Source organism: Miscanthus floridulus, chromosome 1 (genome assembly GCF_019320115.1).
Source record: "Miscanthus floridulus cultivar M001 chromosome 1, ASM1932011v1, whole genome shotgun sequence".
Classification (NCBI taxonomy): Eukaryota; Viridiplantae; Streptophyta; class Magnoliopsida; order Poales; family Poaceae; genus Miscanthus; species Miscanthus floridulus.
In genome coordinates this window covers 938,363-963,515 of record NC_089580.1, presented here as the reverse complement: position 1 = coordinate 963,515, position 25,153 = coordinate 938,363, and the positions used below count along the sequence as shown (strand labels likewise).

General features: G+C 47.2%; 2 pseudogenes; one reads left to right on the top strand and one right to left on the bottom strand.

Moving 5' to 3' along the window:
• Positions 1-957: 957 nt before the first annotated feature.
• On the top strand, positions 958-2,273 carry LOC136460683 (nicotianamine synthase 3-like; annotated as a pseudogene).
• Positions 2,274-22,061: 19,788 nt separating this feature from the next.
• LOC136470754 (pentatricopeptide repeat-containing protein At2g41080-like) lies at positions 22,062-24,139 on the bottom strand (annotated as a pseudogene).
• Positions 24,140-25,153: the final 1,014 nt, after the last annotated feature.

Below are 25,153 nucleotides of genomic sequence, written 5' to 3'. Positions count from 1 at the left end.
TGGAAGGCAAAAAGAGAAGAAGCAAATATGAAAAGGTAAGGAGCAAAAGTGTACGTACGTGGGTACCATTCCAGCCTCTTGACCTCCTGTACAACCAAAGAAAAAGTCTGAACAGCAGAAATGGGCAACCAAGCAACCATGCATTCTGGTGGTAGTCACAGAGTTGTCGCAGCCGTCGGTTCGATAGATCCAATTCATCCCTCACCCAACAAGCGGCAGCATCACGAATGGAACTTTTCAATAAAAAGACGCAGAAGCAGGGCACGCGTCCTCTTGCGTTCCTCGATAAATCAATTTGTAGACTTGTTTTAAGTCATTTCTTTATATTTGACTAACTTTATATAGAAAACAGTACACATATTTATTAACACCAAACTGAACATATTATTTAGTGTTATATATAAATATTGTATTTTTTTCCTATAAGTTTGATTAAATAAAAATATTTAATTTAAGTTAATTCTAGAAATTAATTTATTTAGAAAACGGACAAGTATTCCCCCATGGATGTGCGCACCCCATGATCAAACTTTCGGCGATCAATAGGGCGCGTTGACAGAAAGAACGGAGATGAAGACACGCACTCCTGGTAGCATGGATGAAATTGAGCGCAGGACGTATATATTCTTGGGGGATAGGCGGGACTAGCGTAAAGTAAAGAAAGATATATTCTTGGGGAATAATAAGTAAAGAAAAGATAAGGCAACGACATGGAACTTGAATTATTGTTAATGGGGTATCGATCTTATAGCTACTGTTCCATTCCAGCAATATATATCATGATAGAAACGAAATGGATCTTCACTCGCCAAGTTGTACGCGTGTTGTCTCGACTGCGACAACGACGTGACCGTTGCCGTTGCGTGTGTGGAGAAAAATACGCCGAGGCTTGTGGCGGGCACGGGTCTTCCACGATCACATGGTAAGCTACGGGACAGGGACGCCATTATTCCTGCCACCAGTATATATACACTGTAGTATGCCTCTCCCACTCCAAAGCGAAGCAGCAAGCGCCTAGACCGAGACCGACTGTGACTGCGATCACGCTGCACGCGGCCATGGTCGTCATGGGCAAGGAGGAGGAGAAGCAGCAGCAGCAGCTGGAGGAGGAGGTCCAAGAAGAAGTACGAGTCGTCGTCCAGAAGGAGACGACGGCGGATGAGGAGGCCGAGGCGGCGCTGGTGCACAAGATCTCCGGCCTGGCCGCCGCCATCGCGAAGCTGCCGTCGCTGAGCCCGTCGCCGGAGGTGAACGCGCTCTTCACCGACCTCGTCACGGCCTGCATCCCGCGCAGCACCGTGTACGTGGAGCGCCTGGCCCCGGAGCTGCAGACCATGCGCGCGTCGCTCATCCGCCTCTGCGCCGACGCCGAGGCCCTGCTGGAGGCGCACTACTCTGACCTGCTGGCGGGCTTCGACAACCCGCTGGACCACCTGACGCTCTTCCCCTACTTCAGCAACTACCTCCTGCTGAGCCAGCTGGAGCACGGCCTGCTGGCGCGCCACGTCCCTGGCCCGCCGCCGGCCCGAGTCGCCTTCGTCGGCTCCGGCCCGCTCCCGCTCAGCTCCCTCGTGCTCGCGGCCCGCCACCTCCCCGCGGCGGCCTTCGACAACTACGACATCTGCGGGGACGCCAACGACCGGGCGCGCCGCCTCGTGCGCGCCGACGCCGCGCTCGCCGCGCGCATGGCGTTCCGCACCTCCGACGTCGCCGACAGTCACACTGGACCTCGCCGGATACGACGTCGTCTTCCTGGCGGCGCTCGTCGGCATGGCTGCCGAGGAGAAGGCCCGCGTGGTGGAGCACCTCGGGAGGCACATGGCCCCCTGGCGCCGCGCTGGTGGTGCGGAGCGCGCACGGCGCGCGCGGGTTCCTGTACCCCGTCGTGGACCCCGAGGAGATCCGCCGCGGCGGCTTCGACGTGCTCGCCGTGCACCACCCGGAGGGGGAGGTGATCAACTCCGTCATCATCGCGCGCAAGCCTGTCCCCGCCGTCGACGCGCACGCCGTCGCTGGGGTGGGGCACGCGCACGCACACGGCGCCGTGCTCAGCCGGCCCTGCCTCTGCTGCGAGATGGAGGCCCGGGCGCACCAGAAGATGGAGGAGGTGGCCATGGAGCAGCTGCCGTCCTAGGCACTGGCACACCGCACACCGCACACCACAAGATGGATTGCCCGGCCGGCCGCCCATTCACTTGCATCTATCTGATCGATCGAGTAAACAGTAATCCCCTACTATGTCTATGTGTGTCCACACCACATGCATGGTCATAATCTGCAGGTTGTTGACCTTGCTACTAGCTGGTGTATTATTATCGTCCAGTTTGACAAAGAGTCCAAGTCGAAGTCGAAACCGAGATGGAAGAAAAAATAGCGGAGAGATAAAAAGAAAAACAGGGTGCACCAAGGAGTTAAGGCCGGAGATCTACCAAACAGAGCCTAATTTATCCGTTAATGTTACATGTGTGAGTGTGAGTGATGATGGAGTGGTTAATTAGTAGTAACTCCCGTGCTTAATTTGTCAGTTTGGGAGTGTTATTAGCACGTAAATGCATAAATATAGGCCACTCCGGTCCATTGGTTGTTTTGACACGATTTATATGCACCATGGCCTTGATGTTTTGTTCGGCAAATGCTATGTTTCGAAGCCTGGGCTTCTCCGGCTATGCATACGCTGTCAAGATAACTAATACACGATTTTCAATTAACGGTGATTCGATGAGTTAGGTCAAAACAGGCAAGACGCTTAATTTTGCTAACATTAATCCTGGAATGATTGGGAGTGCGTTAATGCGTGGCCCGAGAGTGCGACCCCGACCCCTTCGTCTTCCTTGCCCCGTGCCTCGCCAACCCCACTCCTGCCTTCCTCGCCCGCCAAGCCGCCCGCCATAGCACCCCCACCGCTCTACCCTGCCCTCCACTAATCCCAATCGAAGGACAAGCTCTGACTCGTCGCCCCTGCCGCTGACCCAATCCAACCTGTTGTCCAGCACCACTAGGGGGTGCCGCTGAGCTCGCCACTGGTCGAACCGCCACCACCGTCGAGTCAGCTACCGCCGCTAGGCTCCTCCTCCTTCTAAGGGCGCCGGCCATGGAGCCCCCTAGAAATCCAAGCCTCTAACCCCGAAAACTTAACACTGGCGAGCTCGTCTCTAACAACAATGATGGAGGAGAAAGACATGGGCCGTGAGGTTGCTTTGGGCTCACAGGCTATGGGAGCATGTGCTCCTATGCACACTCCACACGATTGGTGACTCCGTGGGATACTCACATTATTATTCTTGTTGATAGATTAGATAGTGGAGAGGCAAGATTTTACATATTGTTGACATATGCACATATTTTCTATTGGGGAATGGGCATGTTTTCTCCATAGATAGCCAACCACCTTTATCTTTATCATTGTTTGGCAAATGGGCATCGCATGGAGCAGGTACCTAGCCCAGACGGCCAAGGCCGGGCAAGCATTATTTTTCCCTCCAACCACAATCGTGGAAACACATGGCTGGGCAAGGGAATTGGCAAGATATCTAGCTATAGCTATAGGTATAAATGATCATTTAGGATTGGCTGTTACACATAACAAAGCACAAACTTCACTCGGACACCTACTCGACACTTAGTTACTTAGGGCATGTTTGGATGATGCCCTGGACAGACAAATTCTTGCTAGGCAGCAGATTCTGGCCACCAGGCACTCAAAATTGATGGCCTGGATTGCTGCCCGGCCAGACAAGCTTGCCTGAATAAGCAACCAAATAGGCCCTAGGCCCTGTTGTGAGCTCCTCTATCATAGAATGAGGTGGGATGAAAATGAAAAATATTTATCTCACACACAGGTCTCTTGCCAAACGGGTATCTAAAACAACATGCGGTTGCAACGTGAAGCCAAAACCCAAAAAACCGAACACGGCCTAAACGACACACGCTTCTGATAGATAAGTCACACTCTTCCCTCTCTTTTCTTTTCACTGCTAGTGTCCATCCTCTTTTTGCGTGATTCATTGGAATGGAAAGATAATTGATATTGTACGTCCTGTTCCGACATGGACTTGAGGCTGTTGTGACAGATGAGTAGCTCCATGCGATCCGCAGGGTACCTGACGCTGCCGATCTCCATCTCATTGTAAGCCTCTTCCAGCTGATCGCGATAGCCGTAGTAGGGTATAGCCAGAGAACCTCATGAAGGATGATCATCGTCAGCTGCATCGATGGAGCAACAATGTTCAGTCAGGCCTACCTCTGCTCTGGAACAAGTTTCCTACACTAAAGGAAAATGGAGCACGAATGAACTCATAGTTTTGAGCCAGCTGAGGCCATCATATTCGGAAAAAAATATTCTCTGCACTCGTGATGTAGAAAACTAGAAGATTTCCCCACACGTTACTGTGGGATTTTATGTTGTAATTTATATGATGAATGAAGAAAATATTATAGAACAGGGAAGCAATTATTTAGGGGTAGCGAGATGAAATATAATACAATTTGTATCCTAGAAGGGAAATATAAAAACCATTAGTACCAACAGTGGACACATTTTATATGGCATATAAAACACAAATGGGAGCAAAAGTGCACCAGCATAATCCCCATATCAACCTTGAAAGGCACTCAACATATAAGACGTGTGTGCGTTGAATATCTGAATGGCATAACATAATTCTTAATCATATAGGATTAGTGTATCTGGGATAAACTATGAGCACATGCCATTTTTTATTTGAACACGTAAGAACGTGCCCAAAATTCAAATAGTTTGGTTTATCCTCTAATAATACTTTAAATTAAACTTGTGATTGTGTCGGTTCTATCGTTAGAACTGAAACGTCAAATTTGTACAAACAGAAAAAGGCTGGATATGTGCAACAAAATAAAGAAATAAGTGAGCAATCACGTTAAAACAGTAAGGAGAAACTGTAGAATCAAATTGAAAAAAATGGATGATTATATATGTAATACACCGAAGCAAGTGGGAAATACCTGACCATGATTTGTGGAGAATATAGTTTCTGGGAGAGAATTGATTCTCCAGCAACATAGGAAGAGGAAGCATGTGCAGCAACGGTACTCCTGAATTTGTTGCAATACTCATATCTGGAGCTGCATGTGGTGAACCTATAGGTTGACGGCGTATGCTGTATGGTGCCAAACTGCCAGTTAGTTTGCATTCTGCCTCTATTGATTTTTTTTTTAATTTTAACACTTTTTTAAACTAATTTTAAATCTAACACTATTTTTTTCTTTAAATCTAACCCTTTTGGCCGCGCCTATTATCATGGCGTGGTGAAACGTCTGTACCACGTTATACATGGTGGCCCGACGGTATGATGACGTGGCGAAGATCGAGGACGCTGACCGATGACGTGGCAGGGTATGCCGCGCCACCGACGTTGACGCGTCACGACGCATTGCGCGGCAGTCCGCTTATTAATTCACCGGCGGTGCAGCAGACCTTCGCGGACATGACCGGTGAAAAGAAGATGGATGGAAGTGACAAGCAGGCGAGTGACCAGAGTACGGGCCCCTCCTGACAGGCAGATGAGATGTGATGTGATACAGGTTTCGTACTGGCACCTCTTACACGCTGCACAGTGTAAGAATTAATGGAGGGAGGAGGAACTGCTTAGATAAGGAAGCTTATGGGGATAAGCCAGCATCTCATCAGAGTCACTAATACGTTCAGTCACTTCATTCATGGCCATTATTCTAAGCAGGCCCTCGCCAAGATCTTTTTACCCCGGGTCTCGTTTAGATTGCAAGTTTTTTCACTCTCTCTCCATCACATCAAATCTTTGGACACATGCATGGAGTATTAAATGTAGATAAAAAAAATAACTAATTACACAGTTTGATTGTAAATTACGAGACGAATCTTTTGAGTCTAGTTAGGCCATGATTGGACAATAATTATCAAATACAAACGAAAGTACTACAGTACCAAATACTAATTCCTAACCCTAATCTACACAAGGCCCCGGATGCATTCTGTCCTACAGGCTACAGCTTCCTGTACAAGAGAAGCCCAGAGAAGCAAACCGTGATTTACACGCAATTCCGTGATCTTGCATTGCATTGCGCCCTTAATCAGAATTCCACAAAAACAATTCGTGTCATGATAAAAAGTAGCGGGCTTTCACACTGCTCCAATAATCTACCATTTTTCAGTGCCGAACAAGTAGCAACCCATTCGCTAGGTTGTATTTAGCTTATAAGCCATGGCTTATCAGCCAACGAATAGTATTTTTCACTCACACCAAACAGTCAACAGTACTTTTAGTCATGACTTATAAGCTAAACCAACTCAAATAAACATGGCATAGACTCGCATGCACAAGTTTCTTTCTTTCAGCAGATCATTCCAAGTTCCAAGCCCCTTTAGCACGTATGTGCGCGCGTATCTAACTATCTGTATATAGTATACAATAATTCAAGATTACTGACTAATGAGGATCAGTCAAAAAGGGCATTATGATGCTATGTAAAAGCGATCATATTCTACTCACATAAAAAGATCAGTTCAAGCTGCAGTACTGTGTGCCTACAGGCTACAGCTCCCACTACCCACAGCTGGGCTTGCCCTTGCCATGTGTCTCTAGACTAGAGGAGGAGGGAAGCTGCAAGGTCTCTTCATTCATTTTTGTGCCCCTGTTTCGATAGTTTTGTGTATGTTTTGTCTCAAAGTGTCATTGTGACAACGGTCAACCGGTGCTGCAGGTCGTTGTGCAGCATGTAAGAGGTGCCGGTACGAAACCTGTAGTCACATCACATCTCATCTGTCTGACTGTCTGCCAGGAGGAGCACGTACATCGCCGGCGAATTAATAAGCGGACAGCCCCACCATACGTCATGGCACGTTAATATCGCGTCAAGATCGGTGGCACGGCACACCCTACCACATCACCGGTCAGCATTTTCGGTCTTCACCACGTCATCCTACCGCCGCGCCACCATGCATGGCGTGGCACAGGCGTTTCACCACACTATGGCAATAGATGCGGCCAAAAGTGTTAGATTTGGAAAAAAACAGCGTTAAATTTAAAATTAGTTTACAAAATATGTTAAAATTAAAAAAATCCCTCTACACGATAGTAGACACAGGCACGAGTGAAAGCCCTAGTTTAATTTTGGATAATTAATGAAACCTAGAACTAACCTTTGATTTAAGTATGTGAATTAGATAAGGTAGTCCAATTCAAGTGGTGGAGCTAGATGATGGTCATGGTGAAGGTGATGGCCACAAAAGGATGGATCACATTTGAAAAAGAAGAAAGAGAAAAAACAAAAATAGGCTCAAGACAAAGGTATAATGATAGGAGCTATTTTTTGGTTTGCACTCAAGACACCATAGAAGGTGTGAGTGATTTAGGATCGATAGCCGTACTATAAAGAGGAGACATCTTTGACTAAGCGGTTATCGAGTGCCACTAGGTGACATGAGTCTTGCATATGTATTAGGGACCTAGTGTGCTAACAATTAACTCATGTAAAATACTTTAAAAAATACTAACACATTGTACACACTGTGGTTAGTAACTTGTAAGCAAGGGTGAAGAAGTTGAGGAGTTAGAAAAAGAAAAGGAGACGCTGTCTAGGCTAGGACCGGACTCTGACCAAGCCGCGTCCGATCAGTGCGTGGCACTTGGCCGAGGGCACGGGGAAGCGACTGGACGCTACCGTCGGACGCAGGGTTGGCGTCCGATCACGTGGTCCAGAGAAGGTGGCATGCGGGATTGCGAGCGGACGCAGGCGAGGGCACGTGATCGGACGCGCAGGGGCCACGTCAGGTCGCACGTGACGTACGCTGACGTAAGCACCTCGTGCGTGCGCAGAACTGAGAGGGAGATGACCGGACGCCGAGCGCGTCAGGTCACCTCTGACTGGACGCGCTCGGTCAATAAAAATCATCTCTGTGTTGTTTCTGGACTCGACCAGATGCCACATGTTGGTGAGTCCGGTCAGTCTAGTGTCATGTCCGATCATCTCTTCAACTATGCGAGCGAAACATTTTGACCGTTGAGATCCAACGCGTGAGGTTTGAAGCAGCGCCATGTGGATAGAATCCGTGGATCGGACGCAGCCGAGCGGACGCTGGGGTGCATCCAGTCAGGCGAGTCCGGTCGGCCCCCGACAGAGCAACAACTCTATTTGCTTGGAGCGCCTATTTAAAGGGTTTGGCCGGCTTAGGGTCACTCTCTTGGTACTTTGACATACTTGACATCCTAAGCAAATACCTTTCACTCATCTTCATCATTGATTCATTATCATAGTGAGATTGGGAGTGATTCCTAGTGCATTTGCTTGAGTGATTGCATCTAGTGGCACTTGGGAATCGTTGTGGCTGTACATTTCTTGTTACTCTTGGTGGTTGCCGCCACCTAGACGACTTGGAGCAGCGAAGGAGCATCGGCTTGAGTTGGTGATTATTCATGGCCGTCTCCCGATGATTGTGATGGGTCTTGTACCTTTCCCGGCAAAGAGCCAGAAGGTAACTCTAGTGGATTGATCGTGTCATTGAGTTACCTCACTTGTGGTAGGTTCTTTCGGCGCCAAGTGTTGGCTAGGTGTGTGATACATATTAGCCGCCGAACCACCAAGTGTTGGTCGATACAACGGGGACTAGCGTGCCGGTAAGCACGTGAACCTCAGGAGAAAAATTGTGTGTCATCTTGTGATTGTATTTCTCTCGGCAATTGATTAGCATTCATATTGATTGGTTCATCACACTTGCTACGGTGGTATAATCATCCTACTCTCTCTTGTATTACTTTCTTTACATTCTTGCCTAGTGCCAAGCTCTTTATTGTAGCTAGTTGTGAGAGCTTGTTAGTTTAGTTAGTGGAGCTCTTTAGTTAGCCTTTGAGAGCTCACTAGCTTAGCAAGTAGTAACCTAGGCTTGTGTGTGAATTAGTGATCATAGCAACTAGAATTATTGGGTAGGTGGCTTGCAACTCTTGTAGAGCTAGAACAAAATTGCGTTTCACCATTTAGTGTACTAACAAATTGCTCTAGTGATTTTATAGAGTTTTTAATAGGCTATTCACCCCCCCTCTAGCCATATTAGGACCTTTCAAGTGGTATCAGAGTTGTGGTCACCGTTTGATTGAAGGCTTAACAACCTTGGTGTCAAAAGATGGCTCAAGTTGTGTTCAACCATGTGGGGGTAAACCATCGTTCTTTGATGGTACATGCTATGACTATTGGAAGAGAAAGATGAAGATGTATCTTGGTTTAATCAATGATCAAGTATGGGATGTGACTAAGAGTGACTATGTGATTATTGATCCCACCAATCTCACCAACCAAGACAAGGCAAACAAACAATGCAATACAGTGGCTCTCAACACCATATACAATGCCATTGATTCTAAGGTGCTTAAGCAAATCAAGGATTGTGAAAAAGCTAGTGAGGTGTGGAAGAGATTGAGAGAAACATATGAGGGCACACCGGCGGTCAAGAGTGCAAAATTGTACATTATCAAGGATAAGTTGACTAGCTTCAAGATGAAGGATGATGAGAGCATTCCAGAGATATTCCATAGGCTCTAAGTGATAGTGAATGACTTGAAGGCATTGGATGAGAAGATCAATGATGATGATGTCTTTCATTGGTTTTTGATATGCTTACCTCCAAGATTTGAGACATTGAGATTGATCATTATCAGAGGAGGATTGAAGCAACTAACCCCAAATCAAGTACTAGGTGATGTCATGACACAAGAGACATACCGTGTGGAAAGGGAAGGGATTGATCAAGATGAGAGGAAGGATGAAGACAAGAAAAAGAAGAGTGTAGCATTCAAGGCTAGCTCATTATCCAAGAATAAGGGTGAAAGCCCTAGTTTGATTTTGGCTAGCTAATTGATGAAACCATTGTGGATTAACCTTCTCTCTAAGTGTTGTGATTGAAGTAAGGTTGGTTCACACCAAGGTAGAGCTAGATGACACTCATGGTGATGGAGATGGTGATGATGCTCCAACTTGAAAAAGAAGAAAGAGAAAAAAACAAAATGGGCTCAAGGCAAAGGTATAAAACCTAAGGCCATTTTGTTTTGCCGGTCAAGACGCAATAGAGTGTGTGATCGGGTTTAGGATAGATAATCGTACTATAAAGAGAGGAAATTTCTAATTGCAATGGTTATCTAGTGCCACTAAGTGTGAGTCTCATTTGCATATATATTGCGCTTAGTGATGTGGTGAGATGCGAGAGAAAGCCTGGGAATTTTCTTTATGAAAAGCTATCTCAAGTGCTAAACTTGGTTTGGTGCTTTTTGGGAAGAGATAGCACTTGTTTTGGGCATGTTGTGAAGTCTAACTAAAATTTCTTACTCATAGTGCCAATTATTCTAGTTAGAGGTGCTCTGTTTGTTTGGCATAATTAGTTGGAAATTTAGTTGGCCCGAGCTAGAATTTCTAGTGTGGGAGTTCAATTGCGGAGAGGAGCGCGCGGCCGAGAAATTCCAAGCTGCCGCCTAGAACTTGGCGAAGCACGGTCGACCGAGGAGGGCGTGGTAGGTCCCATGGAACCTGACCAACTCAAAGATAAGGGTCTCCATCCTATAATTGGTTGGATTCCTAAAGGTGACGTCCAGATAAATCTGCCCGAGCGGCACGGCCTGCTTTGTAGGCATGATGCCGTGGAAAGGCGCCCCAGTTGGCCGGATGCGCGATTGGTCGATTGAAAGCTCTAGTTTAGTTTTGGTTAATTGATGAAACCCTAAGTGCTAACCTAGTTTATCAAAGTGATTATGAGATAGGTAGCACTGCTCCAAGTGATGAAGCAATGGTGAAGATCATGATGATGGTGATGGCATGGTGATGATCAAATGCTAGAACTTGGAAAAGAAGAAAGAGAAAAATAAAAGGCTCAAGGCAGAGGTATAAATAGTAGGAGCCATTTTGTTTTACTGATCGAGACACTTAGCGAGTGTGATCACATTTAGGATCGATAGCCATTCTATTAAGAGGGGTGAAACTCGTATCAAAATGTGGTTTTTAAAGTGCCACTAGATGCTCTAACTCATTGCATATGCATTTAAGATCTACTGAAGTGCTAACACCCTTAAAAATGTTTGTGAAAATATGCTAACACATATGCACAAGGTGATACACTCGGTGGTTGGCATATTTGAGCAAGGGTTAGAAACTTCACCAGCGGAGTGTCCACCCGTAGAGTGCGAACAGTCCAACGGTGTCACCGACGCTCTATACAGAAAAGATGGAGGTCACTATAAGTGACCGAACGCTGGTCTCGGTAGGATCAACACGTCCGGTTAGTGGAAGCATGAAGACGCCGGCATCGGTCTTCAACCAGACGCTGGGTCACTTAGTGACCGGACACTGACGGGGTGTGTCCGGTCCTAGTGATGTGGCAGCGCACAGAGGAGACACTGAGTGACTAGACGCTGGGTGAGTCCAATCGGGCATGACCGGGCGCGTTCGGTCATGATTTTTCACTTCTGGATGCTTACTGTAAACGATCGGACGCTGAGGTCCTGCGTCCGATCACTTCGAAGCAGTGCATCCAATCACAACTTAAATGTACTGATGACCGCTGAGATCAGGCGATCAGCGTTTGAAGCAGGGGACACATGGCACACATCGTACAACCGGACGCTGGGGTCCAGCGTCTGGTCGATCTGACCGGCACGTCCGGTCGCCCCATTTTTCAGTGAACTAAGGAGCCAACGGCTGTATTTCGTGGGGACTTCTATTTAAGCCCCATGGCCAACTCAAGCTCACTCTCTTAGCCATTTGCATTGACATAGCAACCTTGTGAGCTTAGCCAAAGCTCTCCCACTCATCTCCATCATTGATCCATCATCATTGTGAGATTGGGAGAGAATCCAAGTGCATTGCTTGAGTGATTGCATCTAGAGGCACTTAGTATTTGTGTTTCGCTGCGGGATTCACTTGTTTCTCTTGATGGTTGCCGCCACCTAGATGGCTTGGAGCAGCAAGGATCATTGAGGAAAGGTTGGTGATTGTCTCCAGCTCCGATCGTGGTGACTATGAGGGGTCTTATGTCTTCCTCGGCGAAGCGCCGAAAGGTAACTCTAGTGGATTGCTCGTGTCATTGAGTTACCTCACTTGTGGGTAGGTTCTTGCGGTGTTCAATTGTGTGGATGATGTTCGTGCAACACCTCTTAGCCGCGCGAACCACCAAGTGTTGGTCGACACAACAGGGACTAGCGTGCCGGCAAGCACGTAAACCTCAGGAGAAAAACTAGTTGTCTCTTGCCCTTTGGTATTCTCTTGGTGATTGATTTAGTATTCATCTTATGATTGGTTCACTCCTCTACTCAGCGGTATAATCACTCTACTCACTCTTTTATATTCTTACAAACTAGTTATAGCAAACTCTTTAGTGTAATTAGAATTGAGAGCTTGCTTTGTTGTTTTAAGTTCATATAGTGGAGCTCTTTAGTGTAGCAAGTGTGAGAGCTCTTAGTGAGTAGTAACATAGTAAATTGTGTGTCTAGTGATCATAGCAACTAGAATTCTTGGATAGGTGACTTGCAACCCTTGTAGAGCTAGAGCAAGTTTGCATTTCGCTATTTGTCATACTAATCAAATTGCTCTAGTTGGTTTGTAGATTTTTAATAGGCTATTCACCCCCCTCTAGCCATATTAGGACCTTTCATCGATGCCCATGGCGTCGAGCATCTCAGCGTACATGATGCTGAGGCCGCTGCCTCCATCCATCAGCACCTTGGTGAGCCGCTTTGTGCTGATGATCGGGTCGACCACGAGCGGGTATCTTTTCGGCTGTGGGATGCTTTTTGGGTGGTCGGTCCGATAAAAGGTGATGGTGGACTCTGACCATCGGAGGAAGGAAGGCACGCCACCGACCCCCTGACGATCATGATGCAGCCATCCAGCGTCGGATAGTCGCTGTCCTTCGCCTCGGCGTCGTCTGTCGCCGGCTTGGGCTCCTTCCTATGCCCCCTCAATAATGATGAAGGACTTGGCATGATGTGCGAGCCGCTGAGCCTCCGTTTTGTCCGTCGATAGCACCTCACGAAGGAGATAATTGAGGTAAGGTGTCCTCCAGTCAGCAAGAGGGTCGGGCTCTGCCACTGGAGCCACCAGACATGAACCGCTTCATGAGTGCGTAGTCTCTGTATAGGTGCTTGAAGGGGAAGGTATGGTTCGGGCATGGCCCTTCGAGCAGCTTCTTGAAGTAGTCTGGGGTACCCTCGGTGGACTTTTGACCCCCCTTGCGGTCGACAGTGGCCACGAGCGAGCCCTCGCGCCGCTACTTGTTCTTCTTCTTGTTGGGGTGGTTGGAGCCGCCTTTGTCGACATCCTCGTCTCGCTTCGCCTTACCCTTGGGACGGTCGAAAATTGCTCCAACTGTCTCCTCGCCCGAGGAGTGGCTGGTGGTGATGTCGAGCAACTCCTTGGTGGTTTATGGGCCCTTGTGTCCCAGCCCATGAACCAAGGACTCGCAGGTGGTCCCGGACAGGAAGGCTCCTATAACGTCGACGTCTGTGACGTCGGGTAGCTCGTTGCACTGCTAGGAGAAGCGCTGGATGTACTCACGAAGAGTTTCCTCATACTTCTGTCGGTAGTTTTTGAGATTCCATGGGTTCCCAGGACGCGTGTAGGTGCCCTAGAGTTTCCCACAAAAATCTCCTCTAGGTCCGCCCAACTTAGAATCTGGTTGGGTGAAAGGTGCTCCAACCATGTTCGTAACGAATCAGCCAGGAACAATGGGAGGCTGTGGATAATGAAACTGTCACTATCCACTCCACCGGCTTGGCGAGCAAGCCGGTAATCCTTGAGCCACAATCCAGAGTTTGTTTCCCTGGAGTATTTTGGGATGTTGGTCAGCGGTCGGTGCCACGGTAGGAAGACGGCGTTGAGGATGTGTCGACTGAAGGCCTGAGGTCCTGGTAAGTCGGGGCTTGGGCTCCGGTCCTCACTGTTGTCATAGCATCCACTATGATGAGGGTGGTAGCCGTGGTTGGCTTCCTCTCTCTCGTCGCTTCGTCCACGCCTATGGGCATCCAGGGTGTTACGTGTGCCACAGTGGAGGCCAAGACGCTCATGCACCGGGGCTCGGCGTGCCCCCCGCTGCCACACGGTGCCTGGTGGGTAGACACATCCTAGACATGTTGTCCCAAGGGTGCATGTTGACTAGCGTCGAGCTTACATCGCCGAGACAGCAAGCTCTCTGCCTGCTACACTGCCATGCGCTCGAGTAGCATGCGGATCTCATGATGGGTCTAGCAATCCTCAAGTGTCGTGGGCTCCGAGAGCCCTTGGAGCAAGGCTGCCGCGACAGCGATGTTCTGGCTTGCCCGAGCGAAGTGTGGGAGGGCTCCATCATCTTCAATGATCCTCCGGTTCACGTCGCGAGCCATGGCGCGCGCACGCCCACTGTCTCCGCCACGCTCAATCTCTCGTCCGAGCTCTATGTGCTCCTGTTCGAGTTGGAGTTGTGCATCCTTGAGCTCCTAGTGTTGTGCCCTTAGCTGTTCCACCCGCATGCGAGGAAGGGCTCCTACATCTTCCTCGACCTCGTCGTCAAGATCATTCGATGGGGTAGCCCTCCCTCATGGACGCTTTTGATGTGTCCCTCAGGAGTACCTGCCATAAAATATTCTCGCGAGGGGTGATGGCTCTCCCTACTGGAGTCAGAGTCAGAGAGCGACTCTGAATCTCCCGTGAGAAGGTCGTGGAAAGATTTCATGATGTATTCAGTCATCCCCACAAACTCGTCATTCGTAGGGGATGGGTGCATGCGCTGCGCCATGAGGTGGCCAACGGTCTCCACAACATTGCACAGACCAAACGGGAACGTTATCGGGGCACCCTGGGTGAGGTGTCCCGGGGAGAGCGGTTCCCCTTCGGTGAGTTGCATCATGACGTTGGTGAAGGAGAAAGTAAGGCAGCGCAGCTCCTCTTGGGACGGTCGGGGTCCTAGGAAGGCACCGAGTTAGCGCACTAGCCTCCCATAATCAAAGCTGAGGAGCCGGTCGCTCCTGGGGACACGGTCCTTTGGCACGTGCAGCTACTGCTCCTCAAGCGCGTCGACGATCGTGTCGAGGCCGGTGGAGTGGAGAGGCTAGACAGCGGCTGGAGCCTACGCCAACTCTCCCTCTATCGTGACGATGAAGTTCAGGCTCCCAAAGCGCACGTGCACGCTCGGGACCCAGCTAACACCATGACTAGCCATCCGAGGCCTGATGTGGATGTCGAGACGCGCAAAAGGCTCCGACTTGGCGTGCCAACTGTCGGTGTTTTGAATCATCGGCTAGTAAATTTCTATTTTGCACGTCTAGCCCGAATGGTGCGCTTAGAGGACACAAGGATTATACTGGTTCGGGCAGAATATCTCTAAGTCTAGTCTGAGGCTACCCATGTTACCGACGCTTGGTTTATAGTAGGGGTTATAAATAGGCGAGAGAGGGAGCGAGTCCCAAGTCTCTAGTGAAAAGGTTGGAAGGTGCTGAGTCTAGATGAGTTCATCTAGCCATTCAACCATGTGCTCATGCCTCTCCCCATCCATGGGGCGTCCTGCTTCCCCTTTTATAGGTGAAGGGGAAGACGCAGGTTACAGAGAGAGAAAAGGAGAAAAGCGAGGGAGAAGAAGGCCTCCAGGGTTGTGGCGTCCTTCATCTCCATTATGCGGGTCCTGCCGGTCTTGTAGATGATGACGGGGATGGCTCCGTGTCCTGGCCCTGTTCATCACTGGTGCCATACATAGGTGTCAACAGGTAGTCACGGCGCTCCACTCTGTTTCGGCGGGCGGCGTGGTCAACAGGTACTCCTGTCAGAAGCCGTACGGGGATTAGGCAGCACAGCGCCGGCACGCTCAACACTGTTGGCGACATGAGCCCCCAGCTATGGTCCGTCGTGGCCACGAGTCACGTCGAGATGTGCCCGCTTCTCTCCCGGTGTTAGAAGTTTGACTTTGGGGTCGTACTCTTAGACCCATAGTGGTTGGAGGTGGTATGGACCCCGTCGGGCGAGACAGAGCCCGTGCCCTCATGGTCAGGTCAGACGGCTCCCATACCCTCGGGGTCGAGCGACACGGGGCCCGTGCTCCGAGGGGTCTGGCGAGGCAGAAACCATCCCTTCAGGGTCGGTCGAGACTAAAATACGTCATTGATTATCTAGGCGAGTTATCATTCGCGGTCCTCGTATCCCTTCTTCGGGTATCTCTAATACTGATACCTAACAACTAGGCTTATCTGTCAAGAGCAACACTCTAAGGTATGGTGTATTAGGTCTGAGTGACATCACCTTCATGCTACTGTCTGTAGCAACACTCTATCCACTATTAATTCATCCACTGTTAGAAATTCAAGGAAAAGCATGCATTGGAGCTAAGTATTAGGAACTATGGTATGCATCGTCTACATGAATACCGTGATGTTACATGTGTCCAAAGAAGACATACAGCCAGAATAATCAGATGTTTCGTCGCCATCCTTGAAGTCTGGTGCTTCAGAAAGATATGTGGAGCGTGATAATTGGCATCCAGGCATCACAAGATGTTTAATTAAATCACTAAAAGAATAGTATACCGTAGCAGAAATCAAAACTTCATAAAATTCATCATATAATGAATATATTGTCAGTAAAGGGAACAAATGGCTCTCATAGGCTGCAAACATAATAAGTTTGACTTTAAAACATTTTTTAAAGGGAAAACACCGTTTCAATCTACACAGTAGAGAGTTATATAAAATTTGGAAATCAGGCTACAAAATATATGCAAGGACATCGAACAGAAGATAAAGCAATAATTTGTACAATAAACTGAGAACGTAACACTACAGACTTTACAACCAGGAAGATAAATAAGAGATAGAAGAGTTGATATTAACCCAAAAGGGAGCTATAATTACCCAATGATAGAATAGTTAGGTAACACATCTTATATTTCGATCGGTCTACGTTTGCTGTCATTTGAAATCTCTGAATCACCAAGTAGAAGCACTAGAAAGGCATGAGACGATGCATTAACATTACTGTATTCTGTAAGTGCATAGTTAATTGTCAACCTAGAATAAGGCAAGTTAGAATACTATTGATCGACACTATTTTAGTTTGCTGCCATACAAGCATAGATACAGGACATGAGGCGATGCATTAACATTACTGTATTCTGTAAGTGCATAGTTAATTGTCAACCTAGAATAAGGCAAGTCAAAATACTATTGATCGACACTATTTTAGTTTGCTACCATATAAGCATAGATACATGAAACTTTTTTCCACAATTATTAGGAGACATGTATCTTATCAGGAACTATCAAAGCAACAAATATACATGTATCTCCATTGTAGTGGCCAAATATAATTGAAAATATAGAGCAGAGAATAGAGGAAAGAAAGAACACTGCTCTATCTAGTCAGCTTACTGAAGAGGCAGCCAACATAATTTCCTCTCTTAAGCCTTGGGATTATGCCCCTCTTAGCCTTGGGACAAAAAACACTTGCTATCACAACCCTAAATCAGGGAAGAACAACATTCCATTTCATACAGACTTACCAAGGGTTCTTGTTTTTGGAGACGCAAACCATCTTATTCTCGAGCAGTGTGGATCTCTGAACTCTAGACCTGAATAGTTACATACAACAAATGATGAGTCTCAGGTTTTATTATCATATAAATCGACCTTACTGGGATTTAACAAACGAACTCATTATAAATCTATAGTTACATAATCTTTCATTTGAATTAAGATTATTAACTAACCCTGAAGCAACTTCCATGTCCTGAAACATTAAATGGCAATATCGAAGCGTTGTATTACATTAAAATTCCTACGACATGCACAAAAATATATTGGATTAAACCATTTCATTTCATACTTGAAATAGGAAAAGAGATGTCAGCCCAGGCATTATATTTGCTAAACCACTGATAATCATCTGTGCATGACACAACAATGCATCTATAGGTAGCAACCAACAATATACACTCATCGAGCAGTTAGTAGAACACCAGCCAAGTAGAAAATTATCAACCACAACTGACAATTCAGGCTTAGACAAAGGAATTCGCTCAGATAAGTGAACATATAATTTTTAATCAGATATAACACAATACACTCGCTGGTTGCCTTGACTGTTGCCTTGACTGTTATAATCTGAACCAGATAAAGGGTATATCCTCAATTAACATTAAAAAAGATACAATTGGAATAACCTCACCTACTCAAACCAGCTGTTATGGAAAAAGGAAGATTTTCTTATGGCTACAAAAGGAAGATGTTACAGGTCCGGCAACTACATATGTGATCAAATGTATGATCCTGATCCTTCAGCACCAGCATGCATACATAATTTTTGACTTGTTATTTGGACCATAAATGAATGACACATATTGGTTGAATTAAAGGAATCAAAGGGACAACTGAAATAATTTAAAATACAAGCTCATTGTTCTAAAGTGATTTATGAAAAGTTAGAAACACTCACACACCAAATAAGTTTTTTCAATTTAGAAAACAAATTGTAGGGAATGATTGAAATTTCTAAGGTAACGAACTTTTTAGGTCATATAGAAACCACACAATAGAAACCTGAGTCAACTTAGCCAATTCAGATCGGAAAACACACACAACCAAGTGGTAATGTATTCTGAAGGTTTTCTCTTCAACCGAATATACATCAGTTCCCATCTAGCACTAAGAACTTAAAACTGAAATATACATCAGGCATAAAAAAGGAGAGCATTTTCCTTGCAGCCGGTAATTTACAGGAAGCAAACAGTAAGAGCAAAAAAAAGACAGCATCATTTTAGGAAGGAAAATAACTTAGTACTATAGTTGTTGTAGACTAACAGTAAAGAGTAATAAGAATAAGTACCAAGCTTAGGTGAGGAATACAAAGATTGTGGCACAAGAAGCATGATATGTGTACAGGGTACTCCCAAGGGTGACATAAGAGAAATTTACAGAACATTATAGGGATACGGCTGCGAATCTTACCAGGACAAATGAAGCCTGCATAGATTGGCGCACCACGAGCTCCTTGCCGCAGCAGTGCTAATCGTGCTAATCTTGCACATCTGCATAATGGTAAGTCTAGGGTCCCCCATTATCAGGCAGAAATGATATGGGTGCAATCTTTTATGATGAAGCACTCTGAGAAACTTCAGAATCTTGTTAATGATGTTCTAGGCAAAGGTGCCGAAATTGCCGTCAGAGTGAGCTTTGGCAATCTTGATGAAGACGCAGTTGATTAATTTTTCCCTCCAACTTTACTGGTGAATGTTAATTACACAGAAAATTATGCAAGAAGAGGTAAGCTGGATTCGGTCTTTGATTTCCTTTAGTACCAGTGATACTACTTTTAGTCTTAGCATTGTCAGTTGATGACCAACAGACACTTGGACCAATTCTACAAATGATGAAATTAAGTTCTGATGAAGAGGGTATCAAACTTGCAAACGACTCAAATCTCAAAGTATGGTCTTGGTTGTGCTGTTTCTTTTTTTTTTTCTGGCAACCAGAAGCGTGCCATTAGAATAGTACGCCAATTACACTGTGGGGTAGCAGCAATCAAGTTACATGTGTCAGGTAAGTGTATAATTCATGCTCTGCCTGTCCTGTGTAACAGTTAGACACGTATCCTGCAGTGTCTAGCATTTTTATGTTACAATATCACATCATGCTTATACTATGTTTTTACATTCTGTGTTACACTGTCAATGCAACTATGCTTACTTGTGTTTCTGTCTACAGTCTTTGCCATTCGGTGATGATAAAGACAATAGATTTGGACATTTGGTAGATTTGCAGGTGTAGAAGGCTTGTGAGCTTGCTGCCTTGTGAAGTCTGTTGTAGAAGATAGATTCTAGCCATTTATTAAAACAGTGATCCCAAAACCTATCCAGGTCTACTTCTTCCCCCATTATACAAAGTCTGGTTTGCATGGTTTACTTGGTTCTTGCTGCTCTGATATTCAGCTGCTTATGATTTTTGTAGTATCCTGTCTCATAGCATGGATTTGAGTCCCAGGAGTTGCTTGTGGAGACTCTGTATGGCTATAGCATGTGGGACAGGTTGCAGTCCCTTGTGAATCTTATAAAGATGGTTACCGAGCAGAACTCTGCCTCAGCTTCAAACGCGCATATGAAGAAAAGGCAATGAGGCGATACTGAGGGGTTCAGTTGAATCTTATGCCGAGTATCAATTTTCTCTTATGATACTCCTCTCATCATATCGGTAATCTGCTCTTTAGACGCTGTATCCTCCCCCAAACGCTGTATCCTCCCCCAAGCTTCTTGAGGAGGTAGGTGTTCGCACACGAACACGTCACCGTGTGCCCCTGGCGATGAGCGCGATACGCAAGACACGTCGCCGGAGGAGCCTCGTTGGAAGCGCGATACGCAAGACAGCCGACGAAGTCTCTTGATACCCGAAACCCCACACGTCCGGGAGGGACCCTGTCAGGGAGTGCAGCGGCTATGGCTGCCCTAGCCGGCCTGACTGCTCTAGAGCTTCGCCATCATTGAAGCGATGAACATCGTCGACAACGAAGAACGAGAAGAAATAGTAGATTGAAAAAGTAAGATAATAAAAGATAAAAAGTAGATGTATTGATAGATTCGATTGTGTCACCCTTTATATTTATAGGGCGGCTAGTCTTTCCTATGAGTACATGTATATCTCTAGAATAACAACCAGACAAGGTTTCCCTGTGCTAGCAGCCGTATCAATTTGTGAGTCCGAGTAGAACACGACAGCGTATATGTATGCGTATTATGTCCGAGCTTGCCTTTCCTGTTTGCATGTATGTACGTTATGCATTACCATATCCAATTCCCAATTTAGATTTGCCTCTCTTGCTTCATGATCAACTGCGTATACCTGGCACCAAGCTCCCGAGTCCCGTCCGTACAGGCACGGCCAGGTTAATGTAAATACATACTTCACATCTGCATGTACGTCCCTTTTGATGGTCTCAATCAAACTAGCTAGCAATTACTATGCATGCCAAATTAAACACCCGTCGGTCAAAATAGTCTTGTTGCACTCAATCTTCATGTCGCCTGTATCAAGTATTGAGAACCAATCTCCTTTCCTAATTGATCTCCTTCTAGTAGCGCGTATGGGAGCTGGACTCGGAACTTCTTGTTAACTCAGGCGAGGCATAGCATCCTTTCGAGTTCGAGTATATACATGCCAAATACTAATACTAGATCACGACCATCGATCCATCAATCCATCTTGTAGCCGTGTACTGCTCTGAAACATTATTAGTAGATAGATAATTATATATATCAGGAAACCAGGAGAGGCCAGACAATCCAACCGAGAGTCTCTCTTCTCTAATCTTCGGCTCAGATCAATCGTGACAAAGGACACTCGGGGCAGTGGCACGAGACAGTCAACGACAGGCTCAATGGTCACATTAACCTACAATGCACTCGGACCATGTTTTAATCAAAAGTATGCGCTCAGCTATCCAAGCCGAGTGACTAAATACTTGGACAAATTTGAGTATCAACAGTAGGTTCGATGCTTCGGCAGCGCGTGCTGTCTGCATGCATGTAAACGGCGTTGAGAAATTAGAAGTAGCCTCATTTCACGACGAGGGGCAATTGAAATAGAAACCGACAATGAGATGTGTGATTTAGAGTTTGAGTCTGAAACAATCTTGAGCCTAGGACTAGCACTAGCACTAGAACTAGGAGAATGTATGTATTCAAGCGGTTTAGCTTTCAGAAGTCAGAACCTTTTTCTGCTTAACACCTGTTGCGTTATGGGCAATGAAATTCCACTATGAATGTGCTAGGAACTGTCATGTGCTGCTATTGTGAATCGTGAACACCATCGGTGTTGAGAGCAGCCATAGTGTTAGTGAGGTTTCAAGCGTCTTGCCATTGACACGGTGGCATTGATGCCCAAAACAACTTGGGGGCCGTTCCCATTAAAGCAAATCAGCCTTTAGTTGAATCGGCACCACAAATTTGTACCAACTCAACCAGCTCAAATAGTATTCTATACTCCCTTGGTACTAAAAAGAAGTCATTCTCATTTTTCTCAAGTTTAACCAAATATATACAAAGAAGTGTACCTGTGCATAATTTAGAGCTAGAAGTCTTGTTCCCTCAACCGAGACAAAAAGTATTTCCATGGCACTCCACTCCTGTCACCAATAATCTCCACAAGAGCATTTTCCATCTTTGAAATGGTGAAAACGGCTTACATCTTGGACCACAATCTCCCGTCCAGTCACTTTAGACATCAACTTAATAGCTACATGGCAATCACATACACGTAGATTCTTCATAACCCGAATAGGAACTCCTTCAGGTAAGCTCAGAAAAGCAAATGCTATAGCCAACTTCTCACTGTGGTGCGCCAAACTAACTTCTTTCTCCTCATCCTCCATGTCATGGAAAACCATGCTCATGTCCGGTGCATATCCACATTGTCTGATCTTGGTCATCATTTCTTCCAAACATTCATCAATCTCCCTTTGCCTTGAATGGGATTTATCTCCGGTGCAGAATTGGTGAATCTGACCCTTCACCTCCACCCAGCTAACTCCAGGCTCTTTCCTCACGTTCTGTTCCCTCATGGTTTTCCTTACCTTACTGACATCCTCCCATCTGCTGCTGGTAGCTCGAATATTTGATAGAAGAACATAAGATGCAGAATCTTGAGGGTCCAATTCAATAACACGTTCTGCTATCCTCTCGGCCACGTCGAAATTTTTCTGGGTACATGCAGACAGTAGTGTCTTCCATATGACCCCATCAGGTTGCACGGGCATTGACAGCATAAGGTCCTCCGCCTCATTTAGACAACCTGAACGTCCAAGAAGATCCACAATACAAGTGTAGTGTTTAACACTTGGCTTTAGTCCATAAGTATCAGTCATAAGCTCAAACCAACTCATGCCTTCATTTTTTAAGACCACTATGGTTGCATGCATATAGCAAGGTCAAGAAAGTAACCTCATTGGGTTCTGCACCTCCAGCTATCATCTGTTTGAACAGACTAATTGCCTTTTGTCCGTGCCCATGGAATCCATAGGCTGAGATCATCACACTGCAAAGGACAAGATCTGTACCGCTATACCCAAGGCAAACCCTATCCGAGTCACCTAAGCACCCGCATCGAGAATACATATGCACAGAGAAGTCATGACTGGCACAACCTTGTCAACTCCGGCTTTGATAGCCCGTGCATGGACCTGCTGACCCTGTGCAAGAGCTGCCAAGTCCGAGCAAGAACTAATGGCACTGACGAATGTGACTGCATTTGCTTCCACACCAGCACCTCTCATCATGCAGAAATACTAGAGTGCCCCTTCCGAGTCTCCATTCTGTGTTCTTCCAGCGATTATGGTATTGCATGACACAATGTTAAGCAAAGGCAGTGATCGGAGAGCAGCCTCCACTTCTTGAAGAAAACCACACCGCATATACATATGCGCCAACGAGCTCCCAACGCACATGTCCCTGTCGAGTCCAGACCGCACAACGTACGCGTGGACCTGCCGCCAGGGGCACAACGTCCCTGAGCCCGGCACAGCACCGGAACAAGCTCCCGAGGCCAAACTCATCAGGCTGCATTCCCTCGCTCCGCATGGCAAGGAAGAACCCCAGGCTCTCCTCGTTGAGTCCCGAGTTGGTGAGTCCAGCAACCATGGCATTCCACGTCGCCACGTTCCTGGCGGTCATTTCGTCGAACAGCTTCCGCGCGGTCTCCAGGTCACCGTTCTTGACATACCCCCCGATGAGGATGTTCCAGGACATCACGTTCCGCTTAGGGATTCTGTCGAACAGATCGCACGCGGCGGGGAAGTCTTCCAGGTCGGCGTAGGCGAGGAGGAGGTGGTTCGCCGTGAACCGGTCGTTGGCAGCGCCGGACTGTGGCGGCGAAGGCGTGGAGCTGGCGGAGGAGCGGGAGGGCGCGGCATGCCCGGAAGACGTGGGAGAAGAGGCCAAGCTCCGACCACAGGCCCTCGCGGAAGCGGCGGTGGAGAGCCTCCTTGACGCGGCCAGTGGAGCAGAGGCGGATGATCTCCTCTCTTCTGGCGTCGGGCGGTCCGGTGGCGAACATCTTCAGCGCTGAACTTGCCATAGCCGCCGCTAGGACGCAGAGGCGCTCGGAAAGAGGCAAGGCGAGGCAGAACAGAGGGGGGGAAACAAGAAGAAATCAACGACAACGAGAAAGGCCATGTAGTCGCTCGCCGGCGCGCAGCACAGCACCCTCTGGCGTGCGGTGGCAGCTGATCCACAATGGGGCCATGACAGCGCTCGATCGATCCGAGGGTGAGGAGCAGCAGGGAGAGGGAGAGAGGGAGGGTGCTGCTGTAACGATTTTTTTTAACACTTTCTGTAAATTAATTTTAAATCTAACACTCTTTATTTTTTTTTCAAAACTAACATTTTTGACTGCGCCTGTTTCCTTAACGTGGCGAAACCATGTTAACCCTCTCGTTGTGCCACCATGCATAGCGCGGCACATGCGTTTCGCCGCGCCAGAGAAATAAGCACGGCCAAAAGTGTTAGTTTTGAAGAAAAAAAATAAACAATGTTAGATTTAAAATTAGTTTACAGAGAGTGTTAAAAAAACATTCGATTTTGCCAGGCAACCGCAAGGGTGACTGTTTGATTGAAGTTTATTGTCCGAAAAAAGAGAGTTGTGGGCCCCTAGAGAGTTCTCACGATGATTAATGCCCAGGCAACAATATGCAGCAGGCAGGCAGTCGATTTTGGTCGCCTGGGGAAGAAGCAACTGCGTAGTCCAGGCTGCTGTCCAGGGTTCGCTTCCAGCCAGACCATAGGCTACAGATTTTTCAGGCAAAACTTTCCCGGGCTGCATCCAAACACGCCCGCGCGGCCTTTGGAAGGCTCGGCGGAGTTACCGGAGTACGCCACACCATGTGAACACTGAACACCAGTGCGATACGCCGGCCAGACGTCGTGAGCGGCTGCGTCCAAGTCGTTGATGCTGTCCAACAACCAGATAAATGGGAGCACCGACCTCGCTCGTCTGGAATTATGGGATCCCTCTCGAAGCTAGCTAGCTAGCTAAAGCAAGCCGTGGACCGACGACGACATGCTGTTTAGGATTTGATTTTGACTCTCTGCTCCCGCCTCCCGGGTCCTGGCCTCACCTCCTGGAGTCATGGCGTGACCTCGCAGACCTGCAGAGCTCGGCCAACTCGC